The sequence below is a fragment of the Panthera pardus genome, unplaced genomic scaffold (assembly GCF_024362965.1).
Source record: "Panthera pardus isolate Hobbes unplaced genomic scaffold, ASM2436296v1 HiC_scaffold_20, whole genome shotgun sequence".
NCBI lineage: Eukaryota > Metazoa > Chordata > Mammalia > Carnivora > Felidae > Panthera > Panthera pardus.
The window spans coordinates 31,053,835-31,073,785 of NW_026526766.1; the positions used below are offsets into that span (position 1 = coordinate 31,053,835).

The 19,951-nt window shown below is 41.9% G+C and overlaps 1 long non-coding RNA gene and 1 other non-coding gene across 2 annotated transcripts in view; both read left to right on the top strand.

The window, feature by feature from the left end:
* The first annotated feature begins 766 nt into the window (after positions 1-766).
* Positions 767-19,951, top strand: part of LOC109260767 (uncharacterized) — a 35,012-nt gene continuing 15,827 nt past the window's right edge. The window contains exons 1-3 of the long non-coding RNA XR_002077146.2: positions 767-1,040; positions 8,230-8,335; positions 12,026-12,221. This is a non-coding gene — a long non-coding RNA (uncharacterized LOC109260767). The remainder of the gene's footprint in view (positions 1,041-8,229; positions 8,336-12,025; positions 12,222-19,951) is intronic.
* On the top strand, positions 4,769-4,874 carry LOC128778702 (U6 spliceosomal RNA). Its single transcript, XR_008424432.1, has one exon. It is a non-coding gene; the product is annotated as a U6 spliceosomal RNA (small nuclear RNA).

Consider the following 19,951-nt stretch of genomic DNA (forward strand, 5'->3'; position numbering starts at 1 on the left):
TGGGTATATACTCATATAAAAAGTCACTCAGCTGTCCACTTAAGATTTATGAATTTTACTTTATATAAATTATACCTCAAAATAAGCTATAAGGATTTAAAGATAATTTACATTTATCTATAACACTGATACTTTTTAAAAAATTTTTTTTAACGTTTATTTATTTTTGAGACAGAGAGAGACAGAGCATGAACAGGGGAGGGTCAGAGAGAGAGGGAGACACAGAATCTGAAATAGGTTCCAGGCTCTGAGCTGTCAGCACAGAGCCTGACGTGGGGCTTGAACTCACGGACCGCGAGATCATGACCTGAGCCGAAGTCGGACGCTTGCTTAACAGACTGAGCCACCCAGGCACCCCTCACTGATACTTTTTAAAAATGTTGATTTATTTTGAGAGAGAGAGAGAGAGGGCAAGCACGTGCAAGCAAGGGAGGGGCAGACAGAGAGAGGGAGAGAATTCTTAGCAGGCTCCGTGCTGTCAGCAAGAAGCCCAATTTGGGGCTCGAGCTCATGAACTGCGAGATCATAACCTGGCCAAAATCAAGAGTTGGATGCCAACTGACTGAACTACCCAGGCACCCCATATAACCAATGATATTTTAAAAACAGGACTGCAAATTATTTGACACTCTTCTCTTCAACATGTGGAGCTTAATTCCTTGCCCCTGCAATGTGGATAGGACATGGTGACTCACTTCTAATGAACAGAAGTGATGCTGTGTTGATGTCCAATTCTAGGTCATAAAAAGATGTAGGTTCCACTAACTTCTCTCTCTTAGAATCTGTTTGCTCTGTAGGGAGCCAGCCATTATGTTATGGAGACATTCAAGCAGCCTTGAGGAGAACACACATGGTGTGGAAATGAGGACTCAAACCAACAACCAGTACCAACTTGCCAGCATTGTGAATTGGCCAGTATGCACGTAGGTCTTCCAGCCTTTGAAACCATCAGATTCCTGAAGCCCTGATCTGCATTTTGACCACAACCTTGTGAGAGATCTGGAGGCAGAACCACTTGATTAAGCTGCTCCCACAAAACTGTAAGAGATATTAATGTTTATTGTTATTTTAAACCAGTAAATTTTGGGGTAATTTGTTATATAGCGATAGATAATATCTGTCTTCAGGGTTAGTGGTTACATTTGAAGGGTATACTTCACAACTATAAATGATTGAAATGTTTGTTTATATCTTATGTTCTAATCTGGAAAACCAGTATTGAGTGCTGTGTATAAGGCATTATTTAAATTAGAACATATTTAGGCCTGATAGTAAAAAGGGCTAGCAATAATACTATGTTATTAAATTTCTAGTTGTCTCTTCCCACTTTTGGACCCCCAATAAGTACAAAGTCTCCACATGTTCAGAATAGGTTTTCTATAGGGGTGATAGGTAAGAGAACAAATTACTGAGTAAGAATGAGAGCATCATAATAAAGTTATTTTGGGGGGAATTTTTCCATAGTAGCAAATCAAGGCACAAAAATGGAGGACCATACTTGGCAAAGTGAAATAATGAGAAAGAAGTAGAAGGAAACTGCCCCGTATTCAGGAAAACTTCTTAGCCTCTAACCAGTTGCATGTTGGGCTCATTATACTAATTTTGTTCTTACAAACGAGATTTCAAGTCCCTATAAATCATCTTGTTTATACTTTTGAAGCATCAAGAAGTCAGGTTGATACTCACTCAATGATAAATGTCTGGTTAGGACAATGCCTAACATCACCACAGCTGCTTCCCTAGCCAGCTACTTGTGCTTATGGGCCCCTCATCTTCAGCTTCCAGAGTTAGTTAGTTTGTTGTTGTTACAAGACACAAATCCTCCTACACACACTGAATGATCACACATAGCAATGCATGGCAATCATTCATTTTGCTTTCAGTGAACTAAGAAATTTAACTCTCAGCATGATGCTATGGTTTGTAGCCCCTTTGCAAAAGGGCTTTCAGATTAGCCCTTTTGACATTAGCAGAAGAAAACTGCACAGATGTTTCCAACTCAGTGTGTCCGTCTTCAATGCCTCTTCTGCAGCCTTTCCATTCCATAATTTCAACAGTAAGTTTGTTAAATGAGCACTTCAAAATACATGATCATGAATAATTTTAAATGATTTAAACTGTAAGTACTAAGAGCAAATAAGCACTTGATGATGGATATTGTAAGAATTTCCCCTCAATAAATCATTAGTATTTTTCTCTACAACTACTTGTGGTTTTCTCAGAGCATTAATTTTTTCTGAAAAGCAAGGAAAAGTTAAAAGAACAGGAATAAATACCTGAACAAGCAGGGTGTTGTTCTCCTTGACCACAGGCATGTTCTTGGTGCCTTTTATACACACAATGTGTCCTTGTGTGAGAACACACACCTTAGGGAGAAAATGAACAGGTATGGATGGTAATATGCGGTGAGTGGAAATTGTTCTTAGGCTGACAAAGTTAAGATTCAACCATAAAACCCTTTATTTCAGGAAATACAAAAACAGAAGCTTTTTATATTAGGAGAGAATTTTATAAGTAGGAATCACAGTGGGAATTAATGCTTAATCATAATCATAGTAACAATAGTGATGGTAACTTCTAAAAATCATGAAAATAACATGATCCCCATCCCCAAATTTGAAGACCTTTCTGCATTAAGTGGAAGTGAGACCATCTTACTTGAGTAAGATGAAGGAACTCTGGAAAGATTTCTTTGTTAAACAAAGGAACTTTGGAAAACATAAGATGGAAGTAGATGATAAAGGATTGAGGGATGTAAGTACACATTGCTATGTTAATGAAGCTAAGTCACTCACATTCAGCTCCAGTTGGAGTTCTGACAGTGGACATGAAAAGAAATGAGCTGTGGCCAAGGGAAGAGGAGGTGAGGGTCACAGGGAGTGTGGTGCTGAGGAGAACACGAGGCAGAGGTGATGAAAGGCAGATTTGTAGATACAAAAAAAGGAAAACCTAATGGGGAGATGGGACATGCCAGACTGAGGGACATTTTTGGTCACTGGAAACTTTGGCTCAGTGGTGCCAAGGCTGGACAGGGGTGGTGGTGGCAAAAGGACAGGTGTCAGAGGGTTTCAGTCTGTGACCTCAGGACAGGCGCCTCTCTCTCATCGCCTCCTCAGCCAAGAGCCCACGGGGTTATCTAAGCACGCTCTGATCTTGCAGTGGGAGCGTTATGCATTTCGTTCTTGCTTTGATCCGAGAGATTAGTGTGCTCTTTACCACGTTCTCCATGAAGAGGGTGGGGACAGTCAGGATTTAGAGGAAACCCCGGGGGACCTGCCTACCAGATGCTATGCCTGGAGGCAGAGAGCATTCTAGCTTTTCCCCCAAGATAAAGTGAAACGGCAGAAAGCCAGGACAGGAACCAGCTCCCAGCCTGTGTCTGCACAAGGACACTCTACAGTGGACTCAGAGCCTGGGGGACAGTTCTTGGGCCCAGAGCTTTTTAGGGTTTTGTGTGTTACCAGGCAGTCTTGATCACTATGTGATACCTCTTCTCAGACTTTTCATCAGCCAGTGAGTCAACACACATTGAAAAACCAGAGTGTACAATCAGTGCTAAGTGTTCAGTCATATTCAAGGGCTTTATAATCATAGGCCACATTTCTTTCTACTTTCTATGGCTTTGTCCAAGTGCACAGTGGCCAGAGAATCTTTGTTTATACCACTTCAAGGGTTCCATTATAATAGAAGTTGCCTCTGAAAGTGCAGCAGTTAATGTCATATAGAGCAAAATGAAATGAAAAGAAAAAGCCCCAACTGAGAGATATTGGACCAGCTGCTTGACCTCTGAATGTTTTCCCCTCATCTGTAAAATTAGGATACTGTTGTTGATGATGATGTTGATCCCTAGCTCCTGGTGTTATGAATAACACATAAAGTGTGAAGGGTAATGTGTGTATCAGCTGTCCTTGCTGTAACTCGGGGTTGGAGTCCTTGGTCCCATGAAAGCCTAGATCTGCTATTTCTGGCCCACAGCAGGGCTTCCTGGAGGTGAGCATGACGAGTTTTCTGTGAACTTGGTGGGTGCAGACAACCTCAGGTTCCAAGGGAAGCCATCTCCAGACCCCACTGGTTGCCTGATGGATGGTAGGGGCTTCTGTGCAGATATTGTGGGGCAGGATCATGCTTAGTGTCTTGCAGACTTGTGCCAAATAAGCTCTACTTTACATTAGTTTTTAGAAATTACAAACTGCTGCAGAGCTCTAACACTAGACTCAGTTGTTTTAAAACCTCAATAAATAGAATGAAAGGAAAACACACTATTTAAAGACTACCATGTATTTTCTTTTTTTATGAGAGGTAAAGCCCAAATTAGTAATTTTTCTATTTGAGAAAAGGGAAAAAAAACCCAAAACAAAAAACCCTCTCCAAAGCTGAAGCCAAGATCCTACTCTGGAATGGAGTTTAAGACAATGCAGAATTTTATTGTTTTCTACAATAGTGCCAAGGTGGTCTTTACTGTGGGTAGAATTACATTTCTTCATTGTTTCATTGATTCATTCATTCACTTACTCATTTAACTAGGATGCTCTGAGCTACTATGTGCCTACCACTCCTCTACGTCCTGAGTTCTGCCCTAATGGAGCTCACTCACAATCTAGTGAGGGGAGCAGACACCAATCAGACAATCATGTCACTCATGCTGGGTACTGTGCAGTCAAGGGGTTGTGTGACAAGGGATGGGCCTGGTCTTGGAAGGCTTCCCTGAATAAGTGACTCAAGCTAAGATCTGCAGGATGGGTCAGACTTGATAGTCAGAAGAGGGTGAGTACTCACTTCAGCAGCACATAGACTAGAACTGGAACAATACAGTGAAGATTAGCATAGTCCCTGTGTAAGACTGACATGCAACTAGTGACATGTTCTGTATTTTTGCATGACAACACAAATGTATTTAATGCTATTCAGCTGTATACTTAAAATGGTTGAAATGGTACATTTTATGTTGTGTCTATTTTACGATAATAAAACAGAGGGGGATGGTGTTGAGAAGGTTCTGCTGCAAGCAGAAGGAAGAGCTGGTAGACATGTCTAGTGAGACATTTGAGAGCAAAGCCAGCAAAGCTGGTCTGTCAAGATTTGAGGGAGGTGGTAGGTGGCCCAAGATGAAGGTGGAGTTGCAAGCAGAGGCATCAAACCTGAATATTGATGATCTGTGTCCTGAAACCAGTGGGAGATTGTGGAGACTTTCATCAGGGCAGTGATGTATTTGTATTTTAAAAAATTACCCTCGGGGTGCCTGGGTGGCTCAGTCAGTTGAACATCTGACTCTTGATTTCAGCTCAAGTCATGATCCCAGGGTCTATGGGACCGAACCAGAGTCGGGCTCTGCGCTGAGCCTGGAGCCTGCTTACAGCTCTTTCCCTCTCTCTCTGCCCTTCCCTTCCTGCTTGTGCTCTTTCTCTCTCAAATTAAAAAAAAATAAATAAATAAAAATCACCCTGGGCTAGGGTGGAGACCAAGCAGAGGGGCAGCAGATGAAGATGATCAGTTAGGGAGCTGTCAGAGTTTTTCAGGAGGGAGATACCCAATGCCAGTTGAACTAGGGCATTAGGGATGGAGAAAAGTGGATAGATTTGAGAAAATTCAGAGGGCATATGGCTGAACTCGATGGGTTGCTGAGAGGTGAGGGAAGGTGACCCAGGAGAGATTTCTGGTTTCTTGATAGATGGTGGTGCTGATGACTGGGACAGGAAGCACAGAGAGAAGGTGTTTGGAGAGGTGGATCACAGTTCTTGTTTTTGATATGATGAGTCTGTGGGCCTTAGGAGCTTTGCTGCTGCCAGTACAAGAGCTCCTCCACATGGGCATTGACCCAGGGTTCACCGAGGCCCACACTGATTTCTGACAGTCTTTGGTGTTACTACCTGGCTCGCAGCACAGTGCTGTTCCCTGAGGCATATCTGTCACATGCCTCACACCACTGAGATACTTCATGAGAAGTATCATGACCACTCCCAAGAGAAAACAGATGGAACGCCCAGTCTGCTTCATTCAGCAGGCTGGCCTGCTCCACTGGGCAGCTGACAAAAACAATTTCTTCTTCTAATGGCTGCTCCCAAAGAAGCTACATTGGCATTGTGACAGAATCTTGACAAAACTGTATGTGGTGTGGGTGGCAGATAAAACAGGGTTGTGTATACACAGCTGGGATGCCATCTGTGTGTCCAACTCTAGTCCTTTAGATCCAAGGATGAACCATCATGAAGGCTTCTGAAATGTCAGCATATCAAGCAGATGCTGGCAATGAATGACTGAAGCAAAGTGTCATGTCTAGTCATGGGCTTGAATCCTTGGAACAGCTGCCTTTTCATTTAATGATTTTGGAAAATAAAAAAACGTGCACATTGGAGATCAATCCAGGCAGAAGTAACATTGTATTTTTGAGCTTCTCTCCTTCCTGCCTCTCTAGCCTCTCCATAATCCTGGGACTGTCTCAGACTCATTCTGAAGTAACTCCACTCTTTATTCATGCTCTGCTGATGAAAGATATGTAAAGGCTTCAATTGGACAACCAAATGTCAAGAAAACAACATTTTAAAAGGCTCTAGCTTTAGGACATACCACTTAGGCAACTAACCATGTAATAAGTGCCTATGATTAGTCACACATGCCTGGAGAAGTAAACACTGGCTGGCTTGAATGGCAAATTTGAATTATACTCAAAGACCAAATTCTTCCATGGTATACAAAGGTGTACAGGCCAAATTCTGGGGTAAAAATCAGAAATTGATGCTCCAGAAGTTACTGGTCATAACTGATTTAAAAGTGGATATGAGTATGAGATAAGCCTTACGGTTTAGTGCAAATATGTACTGAGGGAAACTTGTTAAATCTTGGCTGACAAATGTCAATTAAGATGACCTTTATGTGTCCTTGAAAAAATATAATAGGATGCAAGTAAGGGTTACATATAAACAAATATTATAAGCATGACCAAGGAAAGATTCTACTATGAAAACAGAAGGGTGATAGTACATCTGGAGTGTAGGAAAGAGGGTCAAAAGGTGAGAATACATGGGGGTTTGCCTTTGTTCCAGTTCCATACTCACCAAGCACAATTCTCTTATTTAATTTATCTCTGAATGTTGGCTTTGCTGTAGGTGGAAGAATTACCAAAAAACTGGTACAATCATTCTCCATCACCTAATCAAAACAGTCCTTGTTGTAAATTGCTACATTGTTACTCGGATTTATATAAATTCTTTGGTAAATTTGGTTGATGCTAGTCAGTTCCATAACCTTGAAACTGCTTTGATCTTCCCCCTGAGCCTACAATTTGTGGACTGGCAGTACATTTTGAACTTGTCAGCTAACAAACAGTATTTTGGTTTACAAAGAACATTTTGAATTTGACCATTTGGTCTATCTAAAGTCCCATTCCATATCAGGGTTGGTTTAAGTATTCCCTTACGCATGGCTCTTAGACAAAAGCTCAGTCTTTGTAATGTAACTATCCTCTTTTACCTCTTCTACAACATGGTGTCCTAAAGTATGAAGCTTGTTATATAAGGAATTTGCCTGGCCTTTGTCCTTCATTCCTAGGAATGAGACTAACTCCTAGGAATTTCCTGGGTAATAGGAATTCGTTACTCATAAGCCTCTTGGATTGCACCAGAGTTTATCTTAAGATGACTCAGAATGGAGGCTGGTCACCAGAAAGGCCAGCCATGTGATTGCAGGTTTGGCGCTTTGAGCCAGCCTGACCTCCTAGGAGGAGAGAGAAGCTTGATATAGAGTTCAATCATATGACCAACGATTCCATCAATCATGGCTATGTGGCAAAATCCCAGTAAAAATTCTGGACACTGAAGTTTGGTAGAGCTTCCTGATTGGTGAATATATTGATGTGCTGGGAAGGTGATGTGCCCTCATTCCCTGGGGAGAGGGCATGGAAGCTCTGTGTTTATGACTCTTTCAGACCTTGCCCTATGTATCTTTTCATTTGTCCTGCCCTGATTTGAGTCTTTTATTCAATCTTAAAATCTTAAAAACTGTGTTTTTAAGTACAGTGATTTCCTGAACTCCTTGAGTTGATCTAGTGAATTAGTGAAACAAAGGTGGAGAGTTGGGAATGGGAACCTCCTGGACTTGTTGTCATTTGGTCAGAAGTGCAGATGGCCTGGGGATCCCTGAACTTGTGGCTGGCATCTTAGTGGGGACAGTCTTGTTGGGTACCATGCCCCCTAACCTGTGGAGGCTGATGCTAACTCGAGGTGTTTGCATCAGATTTGAACAGAGTTGCTGTACACAAAGGCTGTACTCATGGCAGGTGCAGAGACGTACCTACGCTGCCCTGGTGTTCTCTGGATCCTTTCCGGGCCACATCCCCCAGGTAAGCTCAGTTTCTCTTATCTTCATTTCATTTCTTCATTCATGTCTTTTGTCTCTAGAGGCACATGTGTATTGGGAAAGACTCATAAATATGTAAGTTGACATTTTTGGGTATTGCTACAGCATTGAAATAGCTTATAACTTTTTTAGTAGTTAAAAAGTCAAAATTTCTTAGGAGGTCTGAAAATCACATTTTCAACAACTTATGTCTGTGCATCCAGTATATGGGCTGTTACACAGGATAATGTTGAACCTGAGGGATGCCTATACCCTTCTCTGAAAAATTAATTCCAGTATCAAGCATTGAAGGGGACATAAGGTACTACTTGTGAACACAGAAGCTCTGATGCCTTAAGAAACAAACTTTGGTCAACTCGTCACCCGGAGGAGGCAGAGTTGGGGACCAGCTCTCCCCCCACCCCTCACTACTCATCTCAGCCTGCCACACAAAATTCCTTGAGAGCATGGTATCTGCTGCAGGCTCTTTTGCTCCATCTCTGGGGTATCTATTATCCTTGGGAGCAGCAGATGCTCCTGTGGCAGCAGCTGCCATTCTCCACCTCAGGCCGGGTACAGATTTCTCAACCCTGGCTGCAGGTTAGAATCACCAGTGAAGGTTTGGTAAAATGCCCACAGCTGTCTCTACCTTCAGAAAATCTTGTTTACCCAGCCTAGGTAATTCTGGGTTCTGCTGGACATGACCTCACAAGGTGCTGTGCCTTACGGTTGCCTGCAGCCTGCTGGTTTGGTTAACACCAGGGGAAAAAGTCCTTCTCTGGCTGTATCTCCTGATGCACCTATGGGCTGGGCACATTCTGTCTCATTCTTAGCTTTTACTACTAGAAAGAGAGGTGTCAGTTTGAAGTCCTTCATCTAGTTTTGCAGTTCTAGCGAAGCATTGCTAAATTAACATTAAGAAAACCCACAACTACATTATTTAATGAGAACTCAACATAGTGCTGAAGATTTTATATGCATTTTCTTTTCCTTAGCCTTGTTGTTGTGAAATATGACACACATACAGAAAGAGTTTACAGAATAAAAATATACATCTGAGAGAATTATCACAAAGCAAACACTCATATAAATGTTGCTTATATTAAAAAAGAAATACAACACGGCTAGCCCTCCAGAAAGTACCTCCCTTCTCACCAACCCCACGTTCCCCATCAAAGGTAGCCTCTACTCTCACATCTAAAGTAATCACTTCCCTGTTCCTTTTGATTGTTCATCACTAAATTTGTCTTTCCCCAGTTGGGTTTTGTCTTGCAGTTTGTGAATTTCACAAACATGGAATCTCACACTATGTGTTCTTCTGTGTTCAGTTTCTTTTGCTGTATATCACATTTGAGATTCATTGTTTTATGCAGCAGAAATTAATTTATCTTTATTGACATATAACGTTCCATTGCATGAAAATAAATCCACTTATCCACTTTACTGTTGAATAGCATCTGAGCCAATTCCAGATTATGATCATTGAACATTCTTGCAGACATTTCCTGATGTACATGGAATTGCTGGGCTGTGGGCCGTGTGCATCCTCCACTTCAGAAGACAATGCTGAGCTATTTTCCAGAGTGGCTGCATTAATTCTCATTCCCACACTATACTCTCAGCAACACTTGGTATTGTCAGTCATCCTCTTGCTAGCTGTGCTGGTGAGTGTGTATGGCAGCCCATCATGGTTTTGCTTTGCATTTCCCAATACAGTGCAGTTGAACGCCTACCTTCTTCTATGTTCATTGGTTACCTGGGTGTCTTCCCCTGAAAAGTACCTGTTCAGTTCTTTTGCTCATTGCTCCCCCCAATTCTCTGCTCATCTCATGACTTTTAGGATATTCTGGATGCAAGCCTTCTCTGTTATACATGATAAAACAGCCCCTTCAATGCAAGACCTGACTCCTCACTCTCCCAAGTGTTGTACTGAGATAAACTGAGGCTGCAATTTTAAAGTAGACCATGTACATTTTCTCAAGTGATCCTTCCAAAATTCCTATGAGGTAGAATTATTGTCCCCATCCTGAGGGTGAGGAAACTTGTGCTTACAGAAGTTAGCTACCGTGTCTAATAAATGGCAGACAGATTAGCTCTCAGATCTGCCTGACTACAAAGCCCATGCACTTAATCCCCAGGCTCTACTAATAGTGACTTTGTATTTGAGTCTTGGTCACATTCCCAGCAAGCAACACTTACAGATTTGTAGGTTTTGTAGATTTCTGTTTCTTTGTTAATCACTCTCCCAGCTATTGTTCCACACAGGATAGATACATATTGACTGTTGCCTATTAATTATTAAATATTTACCTAAATAATACTGTGAATTTAATCCTGGAAAAAGTCTTGGAAGAGAATGATTATTAGGCCACACTTGGTAAGAAGTTAGCTCTGTTAACCTCTTTTACTTTTTTTTTTTAAGCGTTAACTTATTTTTGAGACAGAGATAGAGCACGAAGTGGGGAAGGGGCAGAGAGAGAGACACACAGAATCTGAAGCAGGCTGCAGGCTCCAGGCTCCAAGCTGTCAGCACAGAGCCCGACCCGGGGCTTGAACTCACAAACCCATGAGATCAAGACCTGAGCTGAAGTCTAACACTCAACTGACTGAGCCACCCAGGCGCCCCTAACCTCTTTTACTTTTTAAATGAAGTTTTAACACTCAATCACTTAGCATGTTCTCCCAATCAAAAGACTTGACAGGAGAAAGACCAGTCAATGAGGATTCAGGTGACATCTTCTGGGACCCCCACGTGTCCGCTCAGCAACACAGGGTGCCTGCTTTGTGCTGCATTTGGGGGCACTTCACTGAGTGCTTGTGGCTGAGCTGGCAGGTGGAAAAGACAAGAGTGATGTCAGAGTCCTGGTGTTTCATCCTATGTTCAGTGTGTGTCAGACACAGGGCAGTGGAAAATAGAGGGATGGAAAAGGCATACCTGGCAAATGCAAACCAAAGAAAGCTGAATGGAAATCCCAATATTAGAATAACTCCAAACTCTGTGATTTATTTGTTGCAGACAGCAAACATTTCCAACCCCATCTGCCACCACATTGCTCAGTCCTGACATTCTCCCAAAGAGGAGTCCTTGCATTCTGATTCATTTTCAAATGGTCTTATAAGAAAGCTTAAAGTTCTTCCCTCTGCTTCTGGGTAAACAATGCCCGGTTGTGACCTGGATACTCTCCTAGGGTGAGGCCAGGAAGAGAAGGTTCAGCTCTGACCTGATTGTGAGTCATTGTCATTGATTCTGTTTTGCACCAAGACTCTATTCACAGCTGTGTATATGAGCAAATCCTCAGAGTCAGATAGTATATGTGTTAAAAAAGAAGCAACAAGCCCCAAACGGAACCTATCCCCCCACCCCCAGCAAACCAAGACTTAATTACAGTTTCAACCTGTCCCAGGAATGTGACCTTTTAACAATCGGTCTGAAATTTACTCATCAGCACTTTGTGAGGTAATCTGCATGATACAAACCCTGCTGGGTCTTTCCTCCCAGCCTGAAACAATCCTTTTGTTTTCTTTTGGTAATAACTTCCTTGCCAGGTCCTCCTTCCAGTAAAAAACCTTCCATTTGTACAACTCTTCCAGTATCTCTGTACTTGCTAGGTAGAATGCTGCCCAATTTATGAATCATTCAATAAAGCCAATGAGATCTTCAAACTTCACTTGGTTGAATTTTGTTTTTTAACAGTGTCATATTAAACTCTGGAGGGAAGAAGGGCACTTGTGGTTGACCTGGAAACAGAAATGGATCTGCCTGAAGTCTCCACTACTGGCGGAGGAGGGAAGACTGACTGGGACAGACGTCCAGGAGGTGGCACTGTGGAGTGTTGGCTTGGTGAACTTGATGACAAAGGGTGCCTGCAAAGTGAATTCTGCAGAAAAAGGTTAGTTGCTTGGTCTAAAAAGTTCAGCTTTCTCTTCCTTTCCCTTTTAAACTAGAGAAAGAGAAGAATACTTACAGAGAAACAGTTTATAAACTGGGGGGAGGAAAAGAATCAATGTTTAAGATGTTGATCCTTGTAAATTCAGTCTTTAGGACTGGTCCTCCCTTTGCAACTCACTCAACTTCCTGCATCGTGGAGCCCCTGGGTAGGGCCTCTGAGGGAGCCTTCCTTTGCACTGTATTCCTCAACACTTGAACTGGGTGTATGATACTATTTGAATTTTTAATATAGTGAAATACATGTGCAACTCCCCAACACCTGTTTCATGCTCTAGAGTGACTAGGATGCTTTCACAGACATGCATCAGCCCAGAGCAAGGGGTAGACTCCCTTCCTGCTCCTGCTTTGGGGCAGGGGCCCCAAACCTCTGCTGTGCCAGTGCCCGGGCACACAAGTTTTGACATATCTGTGCACCATCTGTTTTGTTATTTGCTAAATATTTTTAAAAATGTGCTCACTTTCTTTTATTTAAATAAATGCATTTTTAATGAAACAACTTTACATTTCTCAATCAGATTTTATCAATATATTAATATGTATACACATCTTTTAAGCATTTTTAAATATTCAGTTGGTTAAGTCCGACTCTTGATTTCGGCTTAGGTCAGGATCTTATGGTTCCCCCCACTTTGAGCTCCATGATAGCAGTGTGGAACCTGCTTGGGATTCTCTCTCTATCTCTCTCTGCCCCTCCCTTGCTCCTACTCAGATGAGACAGCATAAGGCAGACTGGGGGCAAAGTACAAGCTAGCACACATGCCCTCTCCCACAAGATGGGGTATGTGTAATATTTCTCAGGAGCTCCTGGCTGTCCAAAAACAAAGGAAAGGACAGAAAACAGATGGTTAAACCATTAAGAGTCTCCCATCAGTTTACAAATATCTTAGTACAATTATAAAAAAAAAAAAAAAAAAAAGATGCACTCTTATCAATAGCCTAAAGTCCAGGAACTCCCTACTGTCATAATGTTAATGCTTTGCTAGAGGGAAAAACAACCTTAGCTTGACAATAGCTAGGCCTCCAGTAATCTGTGAGTCTTTATCATATGAAAATCTCTTTGGAAACTTCCCTTTTGACTTTACCTCCCTTAATTCCATAGTATATAACCAGTCACTCTTCACAACTCCAGTGCAGCTCTTTCTGCCCATGGGGGCTGTCCCCATGCTTTAATAAAATCACCTTTTTGCACCAAAGACTTATTCAAGAATTCTTTCTTGGCCATCAGTTCTGAGTCCCACCATCACCCCAAAACCCCATCACTCTCTATCTCAAAAAACAAACAAACAAAAAAAAACCCCACAATTTACTCTCCTGCTCTATCTCTCAAAATAAATATATAAACTAAAAAAAAAAAAAAAGCCTTTGGGGCACATGGATGGCTCAGTCAGTTAAGCATCCAACTTTGGCTTAGGTGATGATCTTGCAGTTCGAGAGTTTGAGCCCTGTGTCAGGCTCTGTGCTGACAGTTCAGAGCCTGGAGCCTGCTTCAGATTCTGTCTCCGTCTCTCTCTGCCCCTCCCCTGCTCACATTCTATCTCTCTCAAAAATATATAAACATTACAAAAAAAATTTTTTTTAAAAAGAAAAAAGAAGCCTTTGACCACAGTTGGTCTGATTGCCACATAGTAGCCACTGGTGAAAAATAAACAAAAATTGAAAATACTCGTTACCAATTGCAATCAAGTAAGGAGACCCCCTCACCCAAGGATTCTAAAAACTGCACCACCTGCCTGGGATTGAATAGGACTTTTAAGGAGCCAGCCCATATTTATTGCACTGGGGTGCTGCCTGAACTTCAAGGAGGTATCCAAAGAGATGAAAAATTTCTCCTTGGGAGGAACTGTTATATATTTGGGGACCAGCCAAAAACAAATGATATTTAAAATACTGACTCCTTGGCAGAAGTTCACAGGCAGGGGCATCTGATCTGTTAAAGTCATCACCTCAAGAAGTGCCCTTCTGAAATTCAATGTACTTATACACATCCCACCATCCTACCCACCTGCCTCTTTCTCAAGGGAGCAGGATGTGTGGGATCTAGAATACTCCATATCTCCATTTATCCCAGTTACTCCAGTATGCACTATTCTAATAAAAAACTTCATTGTAGGGGCACCTGGGTGGCTTAGTTGGTTGAGCATCAGCTCAGGTCATGATCTTGGGGTTCACTAGTTTGAGCCCCATGCTGGGCTCTGTGCTGACAGCTCAGAGTCTGAGCCTGCTTCAGATTCTGTCTCCCTCTCTCTCTGTCCCTCCCCCGCTCACACTCTATCTTTCCCTCAAAATAAAAAAAACAAAAACAAACAAACAAAAAAAACCACTTTATTTTGAATGGAAACATTTCTAAGACTGTAAATTCCAAAGGCACAAAGAAAGGAAAGAGAAAAATACCCTGATTAAACCTCAGCTGAGAAGAGAAGCCCCCCTCTGGCAGATGCACTGTGACCACAGTATACACATGAAGAACCTCAGCAGGGGCTAAAGCCAGTGTGGAGGTCAGAAGTCAAGGTGACCTTGGCTCCCAGCAGACTCGATCTAACTGCTTAAACCACACCCTTCCACCATCACTTCTTGTCAACAGGCCTCCTGCCATAGTAGCAAACAGTAAGCACATAGTGCTCCCTGCCTTGTTGGGGTTGTACTTGGGGATATAAACACAAGTACAAAGAGAATGGAGGGGACTATGCATTTGATCAAGAAGAAAGGTGATCAAGAAGATAAGGCAGTAATGGAAAACGTACACTGTGGACTTTAATGCTAAAATGTTAATAGCTAACATTTATTGCAGACTTTTGATGTTTCAGTGCTGTTCAAACACTTTGCTGATGAAATCTTCACAGCAGCCCTAAGAAGAAGGTATTTTAGAGATGAGGAAACTGAGGCTTAGAGTGGTTAGTGACTTGCTTAAAGTCTTCGGTTTGGAAGGTGTAACCCAGGACTCTCACCTGGCAGCTTTTGGGCTGGCTGGCCTCTCCAAGCCCAGACCACGTGGGACCATTGGAGAGTCCTGATGCATATTAGCATGTTAATGAGTCTGAGAAGTTCAGCAGTAAACACTTAAAATCAAAGTTGTTTATAGTTCTTCAGTCCAGAGTTTCTCATACTTAGTTGACAATAAACCCCCTGTCCCTGCCTTTTAAAATGAGATTATTATTCTGCAAAACATATAAGGAAGTGAGAAAGGCCTCCGTGGGCATCTCTGTGTAGGAATGGGAGGAACGTCCCTTCCCAGATCAGCTGCTGACCTGCCTGTCTCCAAGTACTCCTGTCTCTGGCCAGCCAGGCTCCTGGCATTTGTCAGGCTTGAGATTAGCCACTGAGGCCAGACAACTGGGCAGGATCACTAGGGTGCCACCTAGTCAGGGCCCTGAGGCCAGTGCCTGTATACTGGGGGCTGGGCCCTGAGAAGGACTTTTTTAATTATGAGATAGAGAGACTACAGTGATTTGAGGGGTATGGGAGGAAAAGGAGGGTATATGTATATCAGCTCAAAAAATCAAAGGATACAGGAAATAAAGCTGGCTCCAGAGTCCAGGGACCAAAATAAAACCATCTGTCAACTTTGCTTTCCTCTGTATTGGCTTCATTCTTGGAGAACACTCTCCCTGTGGTGACTGACAGAAGCTCCAGGCTTTAGTGTTGACAGACCCTATAGTTCCAGGCCAGGCCCCAGCCCCGCCTCTCTCTGGACCCATCTGAATCATGGGCCTTCCTGAGCTGATCTCTGGTACTTCTTTGATTTGCCAGGATTGTGTGATGGGCTGCGGTGTGGAGTTAGCTCTCCTTTTTTCACATGAAAGGTGAGTTGAAGATCTGCATCTCCCCTGCAGATACAGCCTGTTTTCTAAGGGTGCGGGTCAGTGGCTTGTCAGGCAAAACCCATAGCTCTGCTATTGGAGGTGAGCAGGGAGGTGGCTGTGAGGCAGGACGTATCGACTTTATGGGTGATCCTCTTCTTAGAGTTTATCCTATACAGATAATTGGACACACATGCAAAAACAAACAAAAGAACAGCAAAAAAGCCCCAAGAAAGCCAAAAACCCCCCAAGCTATCCATTTAGATAGATAGATTATATTTATTGGAATGTTGCTTATTGTAGTGAAAAGTAGAAAGTCTATCAAAAGAGAATTGTTTAAATGAATTAGTTTCATTTGTTGGAGAGAAAGCATTTCTTACACACTTGAAGATCCTTCTAGCTTGACTAAGAATCAATTTGATATGAGACAGATTAACAGGAGAAAATCATATTTAACAGTGTACATGTGGGGAATCCACACAGACATGGAAATTCCAAAGACAGGCAACATGTTTATATGAGCTAAGGAGAGGGGCAGGGTCTATGGATACAAAGGGGAGGAAGGCCATTAGTAGGAAGGTGAAAGGAGATGTCTAGAAAACAAAGGTTGTTCTTATATAGTTAAGTTCTTAGGTAAAGAGGAATCTCTGTTAATAGGTCTCATCCTGACATAGGCAGGCAGTTGAGGGGGAGGTAAAGATGTTTTCCTGAATCTGCTGGGTTTGATTGCTTTTAAGTCAAAATAATGTTCATGCTGAAGTGGCCCATCTTGGGGCAGCCTGCCCTTGTCCCCTACACATCCAAATATTATGCAGCTGACAAAAAGAGGATGTATAACTGTAATTGTCAATTTTTGGATGCCCAAAACATATTGTTGAATGGAAAAATAGCTTACAAAAATTATTTGTGACAAGAGTCCACTTTTGAAAAACTATCTTTTTTAGTTTATATGAATAGAGAGATGTTTGATAGTGTGATAGGGAATGATAGAATTCAGTAGGCAGAAAGGGAGAGCCTAGGGCTTAAAGATTTCTGGGTGAGGAAAAACACAAATTTTAAAACACTTCTTCTGGGAATGTCTGACCTCAGGCAAACTCCCTCAGGTGTAAAGTTCTTCTTAAGAATGTAACAGACACCACCTATTCCCCCTCAGGGTCCCTCAGGAATTTGACAAACAAAAGACCTGAATAAAAATAAGTAGACCATAAAAAATGTAGAACCCAGAAGGAAAGTTATGGCAGTAGACCACCTCTCATACAATAGAAACTAGTTAATCAAAAAGGAATGACTAGTCATTTAGAGTTACCTAGCCACTAAGAGTAGACCCTAAGAAGGAACAAGGAGGAGGTGAAGGGGAATGACCAAAAGCCCTTTAAAACAAAGACCCTTGCCTAAAGTCCTTGGTATTTACTTTCTTTCTTTTTTTTTTTTAAATTTTTATTCAATTTTTAATTTTAATTTTAATTTTTAATTTTTTTTAATGTTTATTTATTTTAGAAAAACAAGCCGGCGATGGGCAGAGAGAGCCAGAGACAGAATCCGAAACAGGCTGCAGGGTCTGAGCTGTCAGCACAGAGCCTGATGCGGGGCTCAAACTCACGAACCATGAGATCATGACCTGAGCCAAAGTCAGACACTTAACCGACTGAACCACCCAGGTGCCCTTATTTAATTTATCTTTTTAATTTACATCCAAGTTAGTTAGCATATAGTGCAACAATGATTTCAGGAGTAGATTCCTTAATGCCCCTTACCCATTTAGCCCAACCCCCTCCCACAACTGCTCCAGCAACCCTCTGTTTGTTCTCCATATTTAAGAGTCTCTTATGTTTTTGTCCCCCTCCCTGTTTTTATATTATTTTTGCTTCCCTTCCCTTATATTCATCTGTTTTGTATCTTAAAAGCCTCCTATGAGTAAAATCATATGATATTTGTCTTTCTCTGACTGACTAATTTCACTTAGCATAATACCCTCCAGTTCCATCCACGTAGTTGTGAACGGCAAGATTTCATTCTTTTTGATTGCCGAGTAATACTCCGTTGTATATATATACCACCTCTTCTTTATCCATTCATCTGTTGATGGACATTTGGGACCTTTCCATACTTTGGCTATTGTTGATAGAGCTGCTATAAACATTGGGGTGAATGTGCCCCTTCAAGACAGCATCCCTGTATCCCTTGGATAAATACCTAGTAGTGCAATTCCTGGGTCATAGGGCAGTTCTATTTTTAATTTTTTGAGGAACCTCCATACTATTTCCCAGGGTGGCTGCACCAGTTTGCATTCCCACCAACGATGCAAAAGAGATCCTCTTTGTCCACATCCTCACCAACATCTGTTGTTGCCTGAGTTGTTAATGTGAGCCATTCTGACAGGTATAAGGTGGTATCTCATTGTGGTTTTATTTGTATTTCCCTGATGATGAGTGATGTTGAGCATTTTTTTGATGTGTTGGTTGGCCATCTGGATGTCTTCTTTGGAGGAGTGTCTATTCATGTCTTTTGCCCACTTCTTCACTGAATTATTTGTTTTTTGGGTGTTGAGTTTGCTAAGTTCTTTGTAGATTGTGGATACTAACCCTTTATCTGATATGTCATTTGCAAATATCTTCTCCCATTCTGTCGGTTGCCTTTCAGTTTTGCTGATGGTTTCCTTCGCTGTGCAGAAGTTTTTATTTTGATGAGGTCCCAATAGTTCACTTTTGCTTTTGTTTCCCTTGCCTCTGGAGACATGTTGAGTAAGAAGTTGCTGCGGCCAAGGTCAGAGAGGTTTTTGCCTGCTTTCTCCTTGAGGATTTTGATGTCATCCTGTGTTACATTTAGGTCTTTCATCCATTTTGAGTTTATTTTTGTGTATGGTATAAGAAAGTATAAGAAGGTTCATTTTTCTGCATGTCGCTGTCCAGTTTTCCCAGCACCACTTGCTGAAGAGACTGTCTTCATTCCATTGGATATTCTTTACTGCTTTGTCAAAGATTAGTTGGCCATATGTTTGTGGGTCCATTTCTGGCTTCTGTGTTCTATTCCATTGATCTGTGTGTCTGTTCTTGTGCCAGTACCATACTGTCTTGATTATTACAGCTTTGTAATACAGCTTGAAGTCCATCGGTATTCACTTTCGAATGCCCCCTCTCTGTAAAGAGAGCTTTCATACTATTCTTACTTTCTAAGCTTATACTCTAATAAACTTTTGCCTGCAGCTCATTTTATTCTGCATCCACCTCTTCATTCTTTGAAGCAGCGAGACAACAAATCCCGGATATTGAGGTAAAAAATCTGGCAACAAGTTTTTAAAATATTAACAGTGTTTATTGTTGGGTGGGGGGCTTTGGGTAATTTTTATAAGCTTTTGCTTTTCTAAATTTTTACCATAAATATGTATATTTTTGTAATTGGAAAAAAATGCCATTTTTTATTATTCAAAGAAAACTCATTATTTTCTAAGCTAATATAAGATGCCTGGTGTGAGAGAATCCTATTGTTTTCCTTTGGAATCTGTATGTTCTCAAGGAGCATATTGGCGAAGCAGGGGCTGAGGGGATTGACTGGAGCTCCTCCTTCTTCTTCCATCCTTGCTGTGGTGGTCTGGAGAGGCCTGGCTCCATGCCTCCCTTGCACTTTAGCAGTGCTTATCGTGCTGGGGGAGGGGCCCACCTGAAAGTAACCCTCCAATTTACCCAGCAGTCTTTGGGTGTTGCCCATCTCATCTGATGACTAGGACAGTAAGTCTTTCTAACCAGTGTCTCTCTTCCTCTCCCTTCTCCTCTCCATTTATGATAGCTCTCATGCAAAGCCTCCAAGTGCCATTGTGTCTCCTGGCTGGGCACACCCATTTCAGCTTGTCTGTATCATAAACAGCACAAGGACTTGG